The sequence below is a fragment of the Rhinatrema bivittatum genome, chromosome 7 (genome assembly GCF_901001135.1).
Source record: "Rhinatrema bivittatum chromosome 7, aRhiBiv1.1, whole genome shotgun sequence".
Classification (NCBI taxonomy): domain Eukaryota; kingdom Metazoa; phylum Chordata; class Amphibia; order Gymnophiona; family Rhinatrematidae; genus Rhinatrema; species Rhinatrema bivittatum.
The window spans coordinates 59,506,893-59,525,912 of NC_042621.1; the positions used below are offsets into that span (position 1 = coordinate 59,506,893).

At 43.0% G+C, this 19,020-nt stretch overlaps 1 protein-coding gene across 4 annotated transcripts in view; it reads right to left on the reverse strand.

The window, feature by feature from the left end:
* The window catches only part of ZNF536 (zinc finger protein 536), a 967,145-nt gene that overhangs the window by 348,702 nt on the left and 599,423 nt on the right, over positions 1-19,020 (reverse strand). The gene's annotated exons all lie outside the window — the stretch shown is intronic.

A 19,020-nucleotide genomic window follows, 5' to 3' on the forward strand; every position in this document is an offset into this window, starting at 1 on the left:
TTCAAAAAAAAAAGACAGGCTTATGAAACAAACGGATGGCTGCAATATTTTGTGTATACAATAGCTCAAAAATTTGTTTAAATTATACACATGGAAACCATTTTTATACCTAAAAATTTTATGGTACTGTTACGCAAGACTGAAATGAATGATTTAAGTCTTGCTCTGCAGTAAATCATGGATATAATTAGCAAATGGCATATACTGCACAAGTAATTTATCATTATTTGGAGGGCACCATTCCAGAAGGATTCAAAGATCTGCAGACCTACTGCATTGTTTCTAAATAAAGATCTATAAATATGGGTTCTCTAAAATATTAATGCCATTACGTTACAACTGCAGCCTATAAGAACATATAGTTTAAGGGTAGCTAATACATTTTTTTTAAAAAAAAAGGTAATAAAATGGGAAGAAAAATATGTTTCGTTTATGTTTTATACAGCACATTATCTGCTAATGTTGGCAGTGATCTAAATTTGTATTTATGACATTTCTAGTGCTCCAGCTATAAAATGTGTAATTTAGCTAAGATAAACAGTTTTCTATAGACTAAGGATTGTTATAAATAGCATTTTGAGACAAAAAGGATGGGTACTATAAAGTATATGTACATATTGTGCATATAAGATCAACGTTTAACTTCTCATCCTCTTTCTAATCATTTGAGCACTCATTTTAAAAAACAGGGCTATGGCTAAATTGATAAAAATGTTGAAGTATTTAGAACACTTTTGAGTAATCTAGAAATCACTTACGACTTTAGTGCAAAATTATACTCAAGGGGGCCGATTTGCCCTAAGGGCCTTGCTCAATAGAATTCTTTTCATAGGCACAGCATGGGAAAAGTCCTATTTGAATAAGGCCCTAAGGGGTCTATTTACTAAGCCGCATAAAAATTGTCTGCTAATGTGGGTTAACATGCAAATTTAAATATGGGGATTGTCAGGGGATTTAATGCCCAATGTACTAAATGGCATTCATTTTTTTAGTACATTGGGTGCTCAAATCAATTTCTGCTGCAACTAGCAAGCACTGAGTTGCCTACCTCAATTTGTGATAGGCACTGGGATGTGCAGTAACCATCACAATTTGCAGTAGCAACCATACATCCAGAGAAGGAGCAATGGGCCCCAATAATTTCTCCCAATTTCTCCTGAGGATGAGCCCCCACCAAAAGCGCAGATTCCCTCCCCCCCCCAGCAGAAACCCCTCCCGGGAGAAAACCCCCCAGTCTTTCTCCCCACCAATACCAGATGTACTCCTCTGGCAAGATCTGACATTCCAATGGTACCATGAGTTTCACCACTGGCGAGACTCAACCCCACTCTCTTGCCAGCTAGGCCCCATGGAAGAATCCCACCCAAGAACATTCTCCCTGCAGTTCCGCAATTCCTCCTGGCTAGAACCTCCCCCGGTTCGAAACTCCCCGGCTTGATACTCCCTCCCTATAAAGATGCATGCTTCCTCCTGCTTCATTCATTGGAAATACATGGTTGGAAGGGGTAAGCGTTGGGGGGGAGGGGCGTTCAAACCAGGAGAGGGGGACACAGAAAGGAGGACCTCTCAGGGCAGGGGATTCTAGGCAGAGGGGTCAGATCTCGCTAGGGAAGGAAGAGGGACCTCAAAGGGAAGGCACAGAGTCTTGCAGAGAGTCAGACCTTGCTGTAGGTAGGATCAGAGCTCCTTGTGTGAACCCTCCTTGTGTGAACCCTGAGGATGAGCCCCCACCAAAAGCGCAGATTCCCTCCCCCCCCCAGCAGAAACCCCTCCCGGGAGAAAACCCCCCAGTCTTTCTCCCCACCAATACCAGATGTACTCCTCTGGCAAGATCTGACATTCCAATGGTACCATGATTTTCACCACTGGTGAGACTCAACCCCACTCTCTTGCCAGCTAGGCCCCATGGCAGAATCCCACCCAAGAACATTCTCCCTGCAGTTCCGCAATTCCTCCTGGCTAGAACCTCCCCCGGTTCGAAACTCCCCGGCTTGATACTCCCTCCCTATAAAGATGCATGCTTCCTCCTGCTTCATTCATTGGAAATACATGGTTGGAAGGGGTAAGCATTGGGGGGGAGGGGCGTTCAAACCAGGAGAGGGGGACACAGAAAGGAGGACCTCTCAGGGCAGGGGATTCTAGGCAGAGGGGTCAGATCTCGCTAGGGAAGGAAGAGGGACCTCAAAGGGAAGGCACAGAGTCTTGCAGAGAGTCAGACCTTGCTGTAGGTAGGATCAGAGCTCCTTGTGTGAACCCTCAGGGGTAGAAAATGGAGAGCGGAGTCCCCCACGATAGACTACACCTGTATTTCTGGAACATCCTCTAGTACTTTTATTCAAGTTTTATGTTAGACAATTATTTTGTAAAACATTATAAATAATTTAAAAAAGACTTAACCACACCTCCCAAGATGCAGTTACGTATTTATTTGCATGTAACAACACAAAATATTATCATAGTTAAGTTTTACCACCACCACTGATGGGTTAATGCAAATCACATTGTTTAACATAATTTGCATTATATCACATTCATTATTCATGGACTATTTAGCATGTATTTGCATGCTATATAGAATCATTTTAGGCTTCGGTAACCTTGTTTTAACAGTAATGCAAATTAACGAACTAAAGTATGCTAAACACCATGAGCATTAACACATTTTAGTAAATAGATCCTTAAATCTCTTTGGCCTATAGAAGAGAAATATTGGGCAAAATATTAAAAGCAAATGTCATAAAAGCAGAACACATTTAAAAAGTAAAAACTACCTATATTACAGCCTAATAAAGACATTCAGCGCATGCAGGTGGAGAATTTACCATAGATAGAGCATTGGCATCCTGTCTTCCCCACACAAGGATGCCCACAAATACTTATTAACCCAAACAGATACATGCTTTTTGCAGTAGAGGACCTTTTATCTCAAGACCCATTATCCTAAAACTTCCATTATCCAAAAACAAATCATGGACTTGGGCCTGTGTTTAGTTCATCCAGAAAAAATGATCTTTTATCAGAAATTCCCATTATCTAGAACTTCCAGGACTTAGAAAACTCCATTATCCCGAATAAGGCTAGTCCCAATGAATCTGGATAAAAAGTACCCTACTGTATTTGCCTCTGAAACCCCTCAACCCTAAATATATTCACTCCTACCTCAGGGTAAAACAGAATTCTGTCACAGCCATGTAGGTCCCATTAATTGGCAGAGAAGCATTTAGGACACATTTAAAATCTGATAATGCTACTGCAAATGTAGGCAAGAAGCTTAAAGAAACCCTTTCTCAAAACAATTTCAGCATGCTTCCCCTATTTTAAAATACTGGATCCAATTTCACAAACAAAATCCACTTTTACAAATGTGTTTTTTTCCACCAGGGACTTTCTTTAAAAAAAAACCCCAAAAAAACCTTTCCTATCCTATGAACTAAATTACAGATATTATATTCCTCCTGTTGTGTGTTTTTAAGTGATAATGGGCATCCTCTTTTGGTCTCTAGGTTCAGTTGTTATCTCCATTCCTATGCCCTCCTGTTGGCTCAGAAGACCATAATAAATAGTTCTCAGTGGTCCATCATGTTAGCTAATGAGTACACATTGGGCACCGGAAAACCCATTCTTGTGGTATGAACCGCAGACGTATCAATGCTGTCTCCTGCCAAAGTGTGCAACTGGCATAAGATACTTGGTGGGGGTGGGGTATTTTTCTATCTTCTTCCCCATCTCCTATATAACATTCTTTGTTTATTTCATATAATTATAAAAGTAAGGTTTTGCAATATACATGAAAGATTTCCAATTCTGCTTACTTTTCTTTGTTTCCCCCATTTATTCCAGTGACTTTGGGCATTGCAAGAGGGTTTTCTGAGCATATTTAAATTGGGCAGTATGGTGACGGAAGTGGGGACAAGAGTTTTTAGCTTCTTGCACTTATTTTGGGACGACAACACAGTGGGGGGGGGGGGGATTCTTGTATCCCAATGCTAGATGGCGACATTAGGAAAGTGACCCTGAATACTTGAAAAAGATAATGATGCCCGTGCATCTTATAATAAAAGCTGATAAAGTATGCGACTCAGAGTACGGACTATTCTCAAAACCTGGGTGGTTTCCCTCTGAAAATTAGCTACAAGATACGCATGTATTGTGCATGTGTACCTTGCAACAACACAGGCCATGGTGCCCCCTGTATAAATGATAGTTTAAAGATTTCAGTTAGACAGTGGAAAGCAGTTAGCAACTGTTTACCCAACTGGGCCACCTGAGATCTCCAAACTGAGGAAGAGAAGTAATTCATCGGACCATCTTTGAATTTATTAGTTGGTCAGTGTGAAACAAGAGGGTGGTTTCCAAATAAAATGTAAAGTTATCTCTTACAGCTCCTCTACCTGCTACGCGCTGGTTACTTTAAGGAACAAAGGGAGCCATTTTTCAAAAACGCCCTAACGCACGTGGATAAGGACCGCATCGCGGCGATATACTTTAAACGAGGGAAAGGGGAGGGGGTTTGGGCAGGATTTAAAACATTTTGGGGCCTGCTGAGCTGCGGGCAATAATCGCTACACCTTTTGCAGGGGGCGCTATGGGGACGATCGTGTGTGCCGTGGCTGCAGCCGCGCCCCTTTTTCTAGCTGTGGCTCTTCCATTCCGCTATATTTATATTTATAGCGGAATGAAAAATCCTACAGATAGCTTGTAAGTTCATAAAACACTGAATTGTTTACTCATTTCCTAGGTTTGCTAGGTCCAAGTTCAAAGACACAATAGCAGATAAGAGTAGCTCAGGCTAAAATTTCTGCTTCGTTTCCTCTATTAAGCAGTAGAGATCTGCCCTTGTTTTGAAATAAATGGCAATCCAAACTGAAGTGGGCACTTGTTTTCGTTCATTTTAACCCAAAACAAATGTACAATTCCCTTCCCCCCCCCCCCCCCCCCCCCCCCCCCCCCGTGAATGAACCCAAAGATTTTAGGGACTGGTTTCAGAAAATGGGTGCATGCCATTTGAAAATAATGTGTGCTATTTTCCAAAACGAATAGAAACGAAAGTGAAAAAAAATACCCAATAAAATAAAAAAAATTAATAAAAGTATGATCCAAAAATGAAAAACAAAATCTAAAAACAAAAACATTTCCCAGCATATCCCACCCTATTAAACAGAACTCTGTAGGTGCATGGGAATAGAGCCATGATATCATCAGATTTCTCAAAACAGCTCTATAGGGATAATTTGGACTTTTCTCCAGCACTTTAATCATTATTAAAAAAAAAAAATCTCCAGAATAGTTGTTGAACAATTGTAGAACCATGTATGAATACAGTACTGAGGTTAAGTGAATGAGGTGGACTAAATTTAGGCTGCAAATGGAAGGCAGAAACTGTGGGCCAGATCCAGGAACGGTTTCTCCCAGAGGCACAGAATAGGACGAAACCCTTTATAAATCAATTCCTAAAGGACGAGGAATATAATTCAGCAAACATACCAGTTGTGTGTAGTACAGAGTATCTCAGGACTCGTGTGCAATATTTAACATTCATTAATAATCTGGAGAAATGCAAAAGCAATGTGATGTCCCAATTTCCTGATTAAAAAACTGGACAGCTGTAACACAAACATGGAAGACAAAGATGGCATAACAAAAGGATCTATACAGATTAGGAAAGGTGATAAATGAATGGCACACACACTTTACAGAGACGAATGCAGAGCCATGTGCTCGACAGTGAGGAATAAATATAAAGATTAGACACTCAGTAGTAAAATATGTATGTATAGAATGGAAGAGAGATTTATAGGTTACAATGGAAAAGGCATTAAAAATGTCAGTACAATGTACAAAAGCAGTTAAAATGCAGCCAATGTACAGAGATGTATCAAGGGGGTATCAATACTATTGAATGCAAGGCTGAGGAAGCCTTTCAGCATTCTGTAAAGCCACAATGTCAATGTACCTAGTATACTATGCGCAATTTTAGACATCTCACTGATAGAGGAATATTACAGGTAGATTTATGAGCTGCTGCCTGGGCTCTAGTATTTAGAAAGGAGTTAGTCCGGCGCATTTAGAGCTCCTTTTCTGAAGGGCTGTCACATGTGTCAGAGCTATCAGGGTTACCTTGAGTTCTAGGACACTGGAGCACCTTGGCCCAGGCCTGTTGCAAAGTTTACAGATTTCAGTCTGGCAGTAACAAACGGTAGCAGGCAAATCTAATCAATCCAGTCCAAGTCAGTGTATCAGCTAACAAATCCAGCTCTTCTGGTTTCGTTGTAGAATACCTCGATGCCTTAGCACAGAGGCAGAGTCTCAATTCCAAGTGTGGGCTACGTAGCCTTCCGGTCGCCAAGAAAAGCTTCCTGCTTTCCCAACTATCCCTTTCCAAGGCTGATGGGCCCAAACTGGTTCCTCGAGGGCATGCCTATCGACCTTAACATCAGGCTCATTCCTTTCGGCATCGCAGCTTTTGATGCACTGAAGTTTTAACTTAGTGGCCAGAGCACCAGTCTTGTTTCGCCGAGCAGTCCAACGTCCCCACCATTTGCAGGTTCAGACAAGACCTGGGTGGCAGGAGGTATCTGCATCTGCATGGGCAGAAAGAGTGCTAGAAATATAATACAGGATTTAAAAAAGCTGAAAGGTGCTCCCTGGAACTCTGTGAGGTAAATTGTACAAATGTAAAAGATTTAAAATTCTAGTAAGATACAGGAAGAAGAAAAAGGGACAGGAATGGGAATTTGATCTAATACTGCAAAAGAGGAAATAAACATATGGGCTCCTAAATTTTAGTCCCTACGTTCTTGGCTGAAAATTCACATAAATTTAATCCTAAAGCCTAGGCTCCTAAATTTAGGCCTGCTATTCATTTGTCCATATTTAGACGCCTAAGTTAGATGCCTAGTTTGAAAATCAGTGCTAACTTTGTTTCTCCACCCCTGTAGCCACCCATTTTTTAAGATCCTAAATATAGGAACCTAGTAAGCCTAAGGTCCTAAATTTAAGGATGCAACACTAGTAAATTTTTCAAAAGGGACTAATTTAGGATCCTAACGCCAAAATGATCATCAAGGACTTAAAACCCTTAACATAACTCTTCAAAACTCCTCAAGAAACCTACAATCCAGCAATTCAAATCTCTTATCAATCCCCACTGTCAAAGATGCTCATCTAACAACAAAAGAGAGAGCCTTCTCCATCGCCTCCCCTAATCTTTGGAACACTCTACCTGAAGACCTAAGATCTCAACACAATATAAAAACCTTCAAAAAAAACCTAAAAACGTTACTGTTTCGTAAATTCTTCATGGATCCACAATCATCTACACAGACCAACTCTCAAATGAACTCATAACCTTAATTCTCAACCTAACTAACCTCCCTCCACATTCAACCTTATATCTGCAGAGACTTACTTGGTTATGTTTATTATTGTAATTACAACATGTTATGATATCTCAAAACCTATTTGTTAAAATTTATTCACTTTGTAAACGGTTATGATGGCTTCCCGAATAACGGTATATAAAACTCTTCAAATAAAATAAATAAATAAATAAAAGTTAGGCACCTAAATCCTCTAATCCCTAAATGGGTTTTAGTTTGCAGATTTTGCCATAGATTTTGCTGTCACTGTACTATGGCAGGCTTGGTATGACAGGAAAGACTGTCTACCAGTGACAAGGGATAGGTACAGTATAAAGCAGTGGTCCCCAACCCTGTCCTGGGGGCCCACCAGCCAGTCGGGTTTTCAGGATATCCGCAATGAATATGCATGAGAGAAAATTCGCATGCAGTGCCTCCATAACATGCAAATTTTCTCTCATGCATATTCATTGCGGATATCCTGAAAACCCGACTGGCTGGTGGGCCCCAGGACAGGGTTGGGGACCACTGGTATAAAGGACTTAGTTCACATATTTAGAGACCAGAAAGGAGACTCTGATGAATAACTAATTGAGAGGGTCGTGTGAATTGTGAAAACAGGATTCAGAGAATTTGAGAAGTTCTACCTGGTGAAGATGTAAAAGGAGAAATAATTTTGCACACAATGAACAGTGGCGTGCAGAGACATTTATAGCAGGGGATTCAGTCTCGCTTCCTCAGTCCCCTCTTTCCTCCCACATGTGCCGCCCATCCGCCCTACCTCCCCTTCCAGTCTACAGTCTTGCTCCCTCAACCCTCTCTCCCCTAGATGCAAAAGACACATGGAACCCAGATGGCATTAGGCCTGTTGTAACATATAATGGGTGTGGGCTTGGCCTTCAGAAAGCTAAGCCCACACCCATCACGTGTCTGTTACCCATTACCCATTATAGTACACCTCCCATATGCCAAAAACAGCGCTAAATACCAGCACTCAAACTACAACCTTACCCACGAAAAGGCAACACTGCAAATACTACACCAGGCTCTAAAACACACATATACCTCCTACTTAGAAAACAGAACATGTCAGACTGCCTAAAATACCTGTAAAATTAAAAAAAAAAAATACCTGCACTTAAAAAATATTGTACAAAAGCTTTTAAAACTACGTAAGTCCCTTCTTCATATGTCAGATCAGAAACATTCACATCTAAAGATGGACCTTATATTGTCTCAGTAAGTCATGTATGGTATTTTTGGATAATACTTATATGGTTCCAATAAAAACTATCAGAGACTGCCAAGAATACTGTCTACCCCAAGAGACAAATCTGCCAATTCAGCATAACACTAACTCCCAGGATGCAACAGCAATAACCCTAAACAGAGAACAGCAGCATTCCCTAGAAGACCAATATACCTCCTATTGAAAACAGAACAAGACAGACTACTATAGACCCCTACAAACTATAAACTAGCAAAATCCCTTACCTCAATCACAGATACAGAACACAGAGAACCTTATCAAAGGCAAAATAAGAGACCAACAAACAATAAAATAAAGAAATATAAAGCATCAATAAAAGTAAAACTATACTAATAAAAAGAATATTTAAAAACTGTTGAATAGAACATCTAATAATTAAAACCTCATAATAATGTTTATAAAATGTCCCAAAATACCAATATATTCCAAAACAGCAACATATCAAATAACGAAACATAGTATTTTAAATAAAAAACTCCCTCTCTTCATATCTGGGTTGTTTCGATTTCCAGCCTTTCTGAGATTGTTGTAGATAGGGGGATGGAGAGCTGTACAAAGTTTATCCTCTCTCTCACACAAACATACACCCACACACAGGCTCTCTTCCACATAAACACACACAAACATATACACACACACACACATGTATGGGCTCTCACTCACATAGGCAGTTACTCCCACACACACGCACACACACACACACACACACATACACACTCACACACAGTCATCTACCCACACTCACACATTGGCAGTCTCACACACACACACACACACACTAGCTCTCAACCTCACCCCCACCGCCCCCCCCCCCCACACACAAACACACAGCCTCTCATTTTACCCACAAACATGCACCCAGGCTCTCACCTACTCACCCACGTAGTCATCCACACACAGACAGTCACCTACCCACACCCACACATACACACATCCACACATACAGGCTTTTACTCATACACACACACACACATCAAACATAGCCTCACTCACCAAAGCTCTCACCCCCCTCCCACACAAAAGCAGTCATCCACACGCACACACACAGGCAGTCACCCACACACAGGCAGTCACCCACACAAGCATCACCCACACAAGCATCACCCACACCACCCCACAGCCTCTCTCACACAATCACACAGCCTCTCACCCGCACATACCAGATCTCATCCACCCACAAACACACACCCAGGCTCTCATCCACCCACGCAGGTAGTCATCTATACACATACAAACAGACAGTTGCACGTACACATTCACCCCCACCCCCACACACAGGCTCTCACCCGGCCACCCACCCACCCATAGGCATTTACCCACATAGGCTGTCACCCCTGCACAAATACACAGAGGCAGTCACCCACACACATAGCCACACAAACAATACATAGGTCCTGGGCCTCTTCTTCAGCAGCCAGCAGGATGGGGTCCGCTGGTGGCCAACATGCCCTCTCTTTCTCTTCTTCAGCTGCCAGCAGGATGGGGTCCATTGGTGGCCACCACATCCTTCTCCTCTCTTCAGCTATCAGCAGGAGAGGTTCCATGGTGGTCTGTTGAGTTATGGGACGGGAAGCAGCAGGAGCCGCGTTTATTCATGGTTAGAGCTGCGAGACTGGCCCCACGGCAGCAGGAGATGACGTACGGATAGACGCAACTCTTCTTGCCCATTGGGGGAGGTGTATGGAGGTATGATACCATTGATCGGATTGGGCAGGGATCTGGTTTATCCCTGCCCGATCTGATATATAAATTTGAGGGGGCCCTTGCCACCCTATAGTGACGCCTATGGGCTGGGGATTCACTGAAATCCCTAGAAGGCCCTGAACTAGCTGAGCCTTCTGGCATGGAATGCATTACCAGCCTCATGACGAGGGATGAGTTTTTCAATGAAAATGAGATAAAAGCAACAACAACAATTGTTTTGTCTCATTTCCAAATGAAATAAAAGAAACACACACAATTGTTTCATTTTTCCACTTTCCTGTGTAGGTTAAATGCTTTTAATGTACACCAAAAACACTGAAATGGTAACTTTTAAACAGGCGTGCAGGAACACAGGTGCACACGTTCGTCAGCCTGTGCCCAGAGACGTGGCCATGTTATAACATACGCGGGCATATACACGCATGCTGTAAAATAGCTTGAACGCACACACACACGTGCACGCAATTTTAAGTGGATGCATACCTATGCATGCAAATGCCACTTCTACCGCATACGTGGGGGGGATTTTAAAAGACACGTGCGCCGACGCCATTCCCAGTTCCACAGGTAAGAAATAAGGCTTCCAAACCCCCCCTAATTTAATAGCCTCCTTTCTTCTCTGCTAGCCCCAACCCTTAAAGCCCTGCTGATGTGTTTAGTTGTTTGTGTTTTATGACAAACACGCCTTCCTTAGCAGAAGTAAAGTCACACGGCAGGGGATCCGGCACACGCTTGTGCGCGTAAGTATTTTCACACACATTTCAAGGTGAAATCCAGGAACACCCGTGCCCTCGCCCAGACCATGTGCACACTCTTCCCCCTTTTCCTGAACTTTGCATTTGTGCGTGTAGCGGGAGATACACACACATACACGGGCAGTTTTTGAAATCCACTCAGCATGCCTGGCTCGTGCATGTATCTCCTGTTATTGGCACAGGCCGGGCATTTAAAATTCAATGGTTTCTAATATGCACTTAAATATTTAGTCCGCATTAAAAGCACCTAATGCACATAATATTGGAAACCAAAATGAAGCATCACAGAAAAACCTCACCCAAGAAATGAAAAAGAAACAGCCCTACAAACTCCTACTCATTAAAACCTTTTCAAATATGCAATGCTTGTTGCCTACAGAGAAAAAGCACAGGAGGCGAATAGAGCATGCCCTAAGCAAAACAACCACAAACCTAATACTTTTGCATATTCTTTCCAACATTTATTCTGCCTGTCTCCACAGGATAAAATGTGGTAAAAGTCTGCAGTCAGACATAGTAATAAAAAGTGTGTGCTAAATGAAACTGACAATCACTGTAAAGAAACAGGGTTTTTGGATAGGAAAGCAGCCTGAAGCGACAAAGCAGCTAGGTTGTCCAGAAGACAGAGGGAGCTCTAAAGGGAGTTCCAGGAGGAACATTGCCTTAAGGCAGAAAGAAAAAGGGAACAAGATTTGGCTAGAGGATTGTTCAGTTAGAAGGAACAGGAAGCACAGGGCTGCTGGGAAATGTAGTTTGGAGGTCCTTGGCAGAAAATCAATAAGGATGAAGGTAGCAGCCACAAAAAGGGATAGTAATAATTAGGAGACCCAGATTTGGCTAATTACAGAGCTACTGCCAAGAAAGAGGTAAGGAGCCAGGTTTGAGGGCTCACCCAGACCCAAAATGTAGAGATGCCCACAGGGATTTAAAATCTGCAAAAGCTGAGAAGTAAGCTCTATATGGTCCTAGAAAGTTGGGCTGGCCTACAGGTGACTACCAGTGTATCATACTGGGCAGTCCTGGTGTCTCAGCACAGGAACTGAAAGCTGTACATATGAAATGAACACTGATGCATGGAATAAAGTTGTTTTTTTAGTGCAAGTAGCTGGGTCTGAGCTGTGTGTTCCAAAGAACTGTCAGTAGTTCAGGCAGGGCCCAGGCAGTGACCTGTGACAGACCTATGAAGTATGAAAGCATGAACAATCGCTTCCAGTGGCAAGTTGGAACAACCTTTTCTCGTTCACTGACTGACCGCTGCCTTGGTTATGAAGGTGTAGCAATGGCGGTACTTTGGAAAATCCACACCTTTTCCTCGTACATAACAATCATTCATCGATCCCTGCAATATTTCAATGATGGCATACCTCGTAGCTGCCTTTAACAAACAGCATCTAGGCTAAAGATTGGAGACAATGGAACGTTTTCCGCTCCACAAAAGGGCTCCATCCAATCAGCGCCTATCCTGTGGCCCTCTACTCACAGTGTCCCTTAGCGGTCATGGACCCTTCACAGATGCCATTCTCGCCAGTACTCTGGGAGTTTGTCCATCACATTCATCTCCCCATATTGGGAACGAGAACTTTAAGTAAGCAGGAACTGCTACTTGGGCCTCCACGGTGTGTGTGTGTGTGTGTACGTGTTGGTTCTTCATTTCCGTGCTGTGTGTGTGTATGTGTGAGAGTGTGGTCTCCTGCTGCATGCAAAGAGAAGGTGCGTGATTGTTCTGGGTTCACTGAATAAGGTTTGTCATGTGACTAGAAGCTGCCCTGTCCTCTTCATTCAATCCAAAGTTACTACAAGATTCTATGGTAGAACAGTTTTCTCCCCCTTGTATGCTATTTTTTTCCCTTCCATGTGGCAGCCTCGTTGCTGGCCAGGAACCCTCCAGTCTTAAAAGCATAATCTAAAACCACTGAAAGATGCTCAAGAACGGATCAGATAGCTGATACAGAAAGGGTGATGACATGGGGGGGTTGGGTCCCTCCAGGGATGACGTGAATGCCCGGAAGGGGGGGCGGGTGGGGGCCAGCGGACCGAACAAGGAAGAAATGCACTTTTCAGTCTTGGGCTGTGGAGGCACTGGCAGCTGAGGGGGGGAAAGTGCGCAGCGATGTTGTGGTAATCATCCCATGGCTTGGTCAAACATCTCGTTCAGTGGACCCAGAAGGAGGAAGAGGAGGCTTCCCCTGCGGCAGGCCCAGGAAGAGCTGCTGCAATAGTCCACAGCTCACAAAGAACGGCTAACCTGAAGCCCCAGCCCAGGGGGAAGTGCCCGCTGCCGTCGGGTTCTTACTCAGGGGGGGATCATTTATCAAAATGCGCTAGGGTGCTATCGCGAGGGCACTAGGGTGAGGTTTGTGAGCTGATTTGGGTTTGGGTTGGGGAGGGGGGCAGTTTAACATGCACGGTCCTGTCTACGAACAGCACAGTTACCATCAGTGAAGATCTAATGTGATCTGGAGGGATGTAGATCCGTAGTACCATGCAGCTAGGTCCATCAAGCTAGGTAGAGAGAACACGGAACAAATCTACTCTTCTTTCACCCTTCATCCCTCCAAATCACATTAAATCTTCACTGATGGTAACTGTGCTGTTCATCCATATGAATGTGCATGTACAACTGCCCCCAAAACCCAACTCACCCCACAAACCTCACCTTGAGTTACTAATGCCCCCTCCTAACAGTGGTATAAATAGTTAACTTTCTTGTGAGTTTCTCTCTCTCTCTCTCAAAATGTAATAAAACACTGTCCTGGAAAATTACCCTAACCACGCCCCCCTTTTTTTTTATTGCAGGTGCTTTTTCTGCTGTATTTATAGCAGAATGATGAATCTAGGCCTCAGAAAGATCACAGCTGCTGTCCTCAAGGGGGAGAAAAAAGTGGAGCAGTATGGGAGGAGATTGGGCAGAGAGGTGGAGGGATTAGAGAGGTTAGGTGGGTTAAGGGAGATGGGGAGGGAGAATAAAGGTAAAATATTTTTAAAAATTAAATAAGCAAAACATGGCAAAATAAGAATGATGAGCAAACTAAGAAAAAAAATGCAAAAATAAAAGATTAAAATAGGAATAATTAGTTAAAACACTAAAAAAGCAAAAAAAAAAAAAAAAAGAAATATAGAAAAAGAATATTGGGCAAGATGGGATGGAGTTTTCCCAGTCTTAAAAGTGTTGGCTGGTCCTTTAAAAAAAAAAAAAAAACCTCCTACCCTGTGGTGTTGCCTGCATCCAAGTGACGCTCTCTCTTTCTCTCTCTCTGGGTCTGGAGGATGTGTGTCTGTGTTTGATTTCTATGTCTGTCTGGTGTGCTGTGGTCTATGAGTGGGGTGTGGTATACCTGCCTGTGTCTCTCTCCCCTCTCTCTTTCTGCGTCTGGATGTGTGGATCTGGCCTATGTTTGTCTAACTGGGTAGGCGCTATCCGTTTCCATCTGTATCTCTCTGGATGTGGGGCGTCTGCCTCACTGTATCCATGTTTTTGTGCGAGTGGGTGTTTGTTCCTTTCAGCTAATTGAAGAGAAACATAACAGGGGCATTGAGCCACTGCTTAGCAGTATGGATCCCTGATGGCTTTGCAACTGGTTCAAGAGCTAATTGGCTGGCAAGAGTATTTGACATCAAGCCAGGGATCCAGGATTATTATTTTTATTATTTATTGGTGGTGTGTGTGATGACGAAACCCAACTTTGAGGGCCCCCAACCAGTTACATGGATAGAAGGGGAGCCCACAGCTCGAAAAGGTTTGCTCATAGCTGCTATACGGTAACTAGGAAAGGATGTAAAGTGTAAATTGTGGAAATATTCAGAAGCTGGAACATTCAGGAAAGTGCCTCACTGTATCCATGAAAGTGCCTCACTGTATCTGCGACTTACAGAAGATCTTGCATACGTAAATGTGCCTTATTATTAATATTACTTCCAAGTAAATCATAGTATATAGGATTAGATATCTACCTCAGCAATGCACGATGTACAAAGTAAAACTACAGTTGAACATCCTTTGTCTGTTGGCTTAATAAGTTTATGTTGATCCTGAGATAAGGAAACCCAGGCTCGACAGCTTTAGTCATGTTAAAACAGACTTAACTCATTTACTTTCTGTACAATCAATGTTTATAATATGTAAAAAAGAGGGCACTCAAAGCCCGGTTGCATCCAGTTTTATTTTTTAAAATGGATCCATCAAGATCTACAGATAGGTTATTAGAGAAATTCAATTTAAGATATGTTGTACTTTGAATACTTTTGTTTGATCGAGTCAAAAGAAAAAGGATCATGAGTGTGTATGTATATATATATATATATATATATATATATATATATATTGGGCAGAGAGAGAGAGAGAGATACCTAGATAGATACATAGATAGATAGATAGATATAGAGATATCTATGGATAAAGGAAAGCCTGAGAGATTAATTACAACTGATACTGTCTTTGCTGAGAACGTCTTTGAGGTCCGCCCCAAAATTGAGCTTCATTGCAAATCCTACCAAAATATGGCTAATCTCATGTGAACCAGAATTCTGCACTAGAAGAAGACAAACATGGACAAAAGAGCGTGCAAAGTTTCTATGTGTTGGCAAAATCATCATTATCCTCAGTAGCAGAATGTTTCAAGCTGGAATCAAAAGCTGTCTTTTTAATGAATGAGTTTCTTGGAACTGAAAGCAAGACTGGACCAAGGACAGATGGAACTGGGCACTTGGAGGGCGCTAAATTGATGTGTCACAAAACTGAGCACCTCTGCCCAGCGGAAAGGATGTGTCGGCTTCCTCAATGCACGTCCTTTTAGCTGGGTTAAAAAGAGGCATTCCTGCCGGCAGCGCTCAGCTCACGCACGCATTCAGTTTTCTAATATATGGTAGTTAGCTCCTCCCACTCGGCCACCCACACAAACAGCAGGTGTAAGGTCTACCAATCGCTCTCTTACCACGCGTGCTTTATGTTCGCTAATCTTCAAAGTGAAAACTACGCAAGTGATTTTTCCTTTGAAATGTTGTTGCAACGGATGCAGACTAAAAGTACCCAGATGTATACTGCAAAACCATGTGGCTTATTCAAAATTGCTCCCATAATCGCTTTTGACCTCTGGATTCTGTCAGGTCTTTCTCTTCACCTTAGTTTAAAGGATTCCATATTTTGCATGGGTAGGAAACTCTATGTTGTGAAAACAAAAAGATCTTTTCAAACTCAAATGGTTGCACATAAACATTATGGGGTAGATTTTATAATTTTGCGCGAGCGCGTACTTTTGTTCGCGCACCAGGCGCGAACAAAAGTACGCTGGATTTTATAAGATACGCGCGTAGCCGCGCATATCTTATAAAATCCAGGGTCGGCGCGCGCAAGGGGGTGCACATTTGTGCAACCTGCGCACACCGAGCCCAGTGTGCGCTGCCTGTTCCCTCCGAGGCTGCTCCGATTTCGGAGCAGCCTCGGAGGGAACTTTCCTTCGCCCTCCCCCCACCTTCCCCTCCCTTCCCCTACTTAACCCAGCCCCCCCCAGCCCTATCTAAACCCCCCCTTACCTTTGTTGCACAATTTATGCCTGCTAAAAGCAGACGTAAATCTGCAAGCGCCAGCGGGCTGCTGGCGCGTCATCACCCGACCCGGGGGCTGGTCCGGAGGCCTCGACCACGCCCCCGGGCCCGCCCCCGAAACGCTGCATCCTTTAGGACACGCCCCCGACACGCCCCTTTTACAAAGCCCCGGGACTTACGCACGTCCCGGGGCTCTGCATGCACCGGCGGCCTATGTAAAATAGGCGCGCGAGGGCCCTGCGCGCGTAAATCCGGCCGGATTTACACGCGCAGGACATTTAAAATCCGGCCCTATGTACATATATATTCAGAAAATAGAGGAATCTCTTGAACAGCAAGATGAGGATAATTTTCAAAAGCATTTCTGCAGGCAAAACAAGTGCTTTATGCTCGGAAATGGCCTTTCACAAAATTGTCAATATGCGGGTGGCACTTATGCAAGCATGCCATGTAAGCGTGTAACTGGGATAAATTCCAATTTTTTGGAGGATCTGGAATGTTTTTTCATTGAGCATGTGAAGATGGGCAGGCGGAGAGGCAATAAAGCGACTACTCTCCAGGTGGCTACAAGAAAACTTTTTATTTGATTCATTTTTAGTTCAAACAAAAATTTTCCATATTTGATCCAAAATACCCATTTTTACATTCATTTTTTAGTTTATGCAGCTAAATGCTCATTAGTACACTGAACGTCCTGCACGTAACTTCTACTTACTCATACAGGGCCTAAGTTTCAGAAGCATTTATGCACATAAAATACAGTTTTAAGTGCGTAAATGAGCTTTTTAAAAATTGTCCTGGAGCTGTGCAACATAAAAGTTTGCACAGAAGCAATTCTGCATGCACTCCAGGGGCGAGAGGGGAATTAGAATTGAGTTGGAAATAACATTTGTTCTCATGCTGTCTATTTGCAAATGTATGAGGAGAGATCTACTCATACACATTTACACCTGCTAGCAAGCTGGCGCAAATGTGTGCGCATACACTGCGCTGCCTGCCGCACATACATGCTCATTTTCAAAGCGGATTTCTGTGTATGTCTGCCTTCAAAATTAGGGCGAAAGTCTGCAAGCACCACTTTGCCAGCTAAGTGGCGATTTACCCAGCTAAGTGATGGCGACTGAATATCTGGCTCCATTCAGCGCTTGGCACAGTCACAGAAGCACTTACCCAGCCAAGTGGTGGACAGGAAATGGGAGTTTCAGGAAGGAGCTACTTATCTGGTCAACAAAGCAGATAAGTAACAATATTCAAAGTTATCCAGTCAAGTTAACCAGATGAGTTAGTCCAAAGGAACATTCTGATTCCTCAGGGGTTGGGCTGCAGGACTTAAGCCTCAGACTCTAGCAAACTGTCCTGGCTTGTTTAATCTTGAATCTTACAGAGTGGCTCACAGGCAGGACACCATCCCCTTATCCCAGCAATATCCTGGTTTGAGGCCAGCCTGAGTAAGAACATAAGAACATAAGAAAATGCCATACTGGGTCAGACCAAGGGTCCATCAAGCCCAGCATCCTGTTTCCAACAGTGGCCAATCCAGGCCATAAGAACCTGGCAAGTACCCAAAAACTAAATCTATTCCATGTAACCATTGCTAATGGCAGTGGCTATTCTCTAAGTGAACTTAATAGCAGGTAATGGACTTCTCCTCCAAGAACTTATCCAATCCTTTTTTAAACACAGCTATACTAACTGCACTAACCACATCCTCTGGCAACAAATTCCAGAGTTTAATTGTGCGTTGAGTAAAAAAGAACTTTCTCCGATTAGTTTTAAATGTGCCACATGCTAACTTCATGGAGTGCCCCCTAGTCTTTCTACTATCCGAAAGAGTAAATAACCGATTCACATCTACCCGTTCTAGACCTCTCATGATTTTAAACACCTCTATCATATCCCCCTCAGTCGTCTCTTCTCCAAGCTGAAAAGTCCTAACCTCTTTAGTCTTTCCTCATAGGGGAGTTGTTCCATTCCCCTTATCATTTTGGTAACCCTTCTCTGTACCTTCTCCATCGCAATTATATCTTTTTTGAGATGTGGCGACCAGAATTGTACACAATATTCAAGGTGCGGTCTCACCATGGAGCGATACAGAGGCATTATGACATTTTCCGTTTTATTCACCATTCCCTTTCTAATAATTCCCAACATTCTGTTTGCTTTTTTGACTGCCGCAGCACACTGTACCGACGATTTCAATGTGTTATCCACTATGACGCCTAGATCTCTTTCTTGGGTTGTAGCACCTAATATGGAACCCAACATTGTGTAATTATAGAATGGGTTATTTTTCCCTATATGCATCACCTTGCACTTATCCACATTAAATTTCATCTGCCATTTGGATGCCCAATTTTCCAGTCTCACAAGGTCTTCCTGCAATTTATCACAA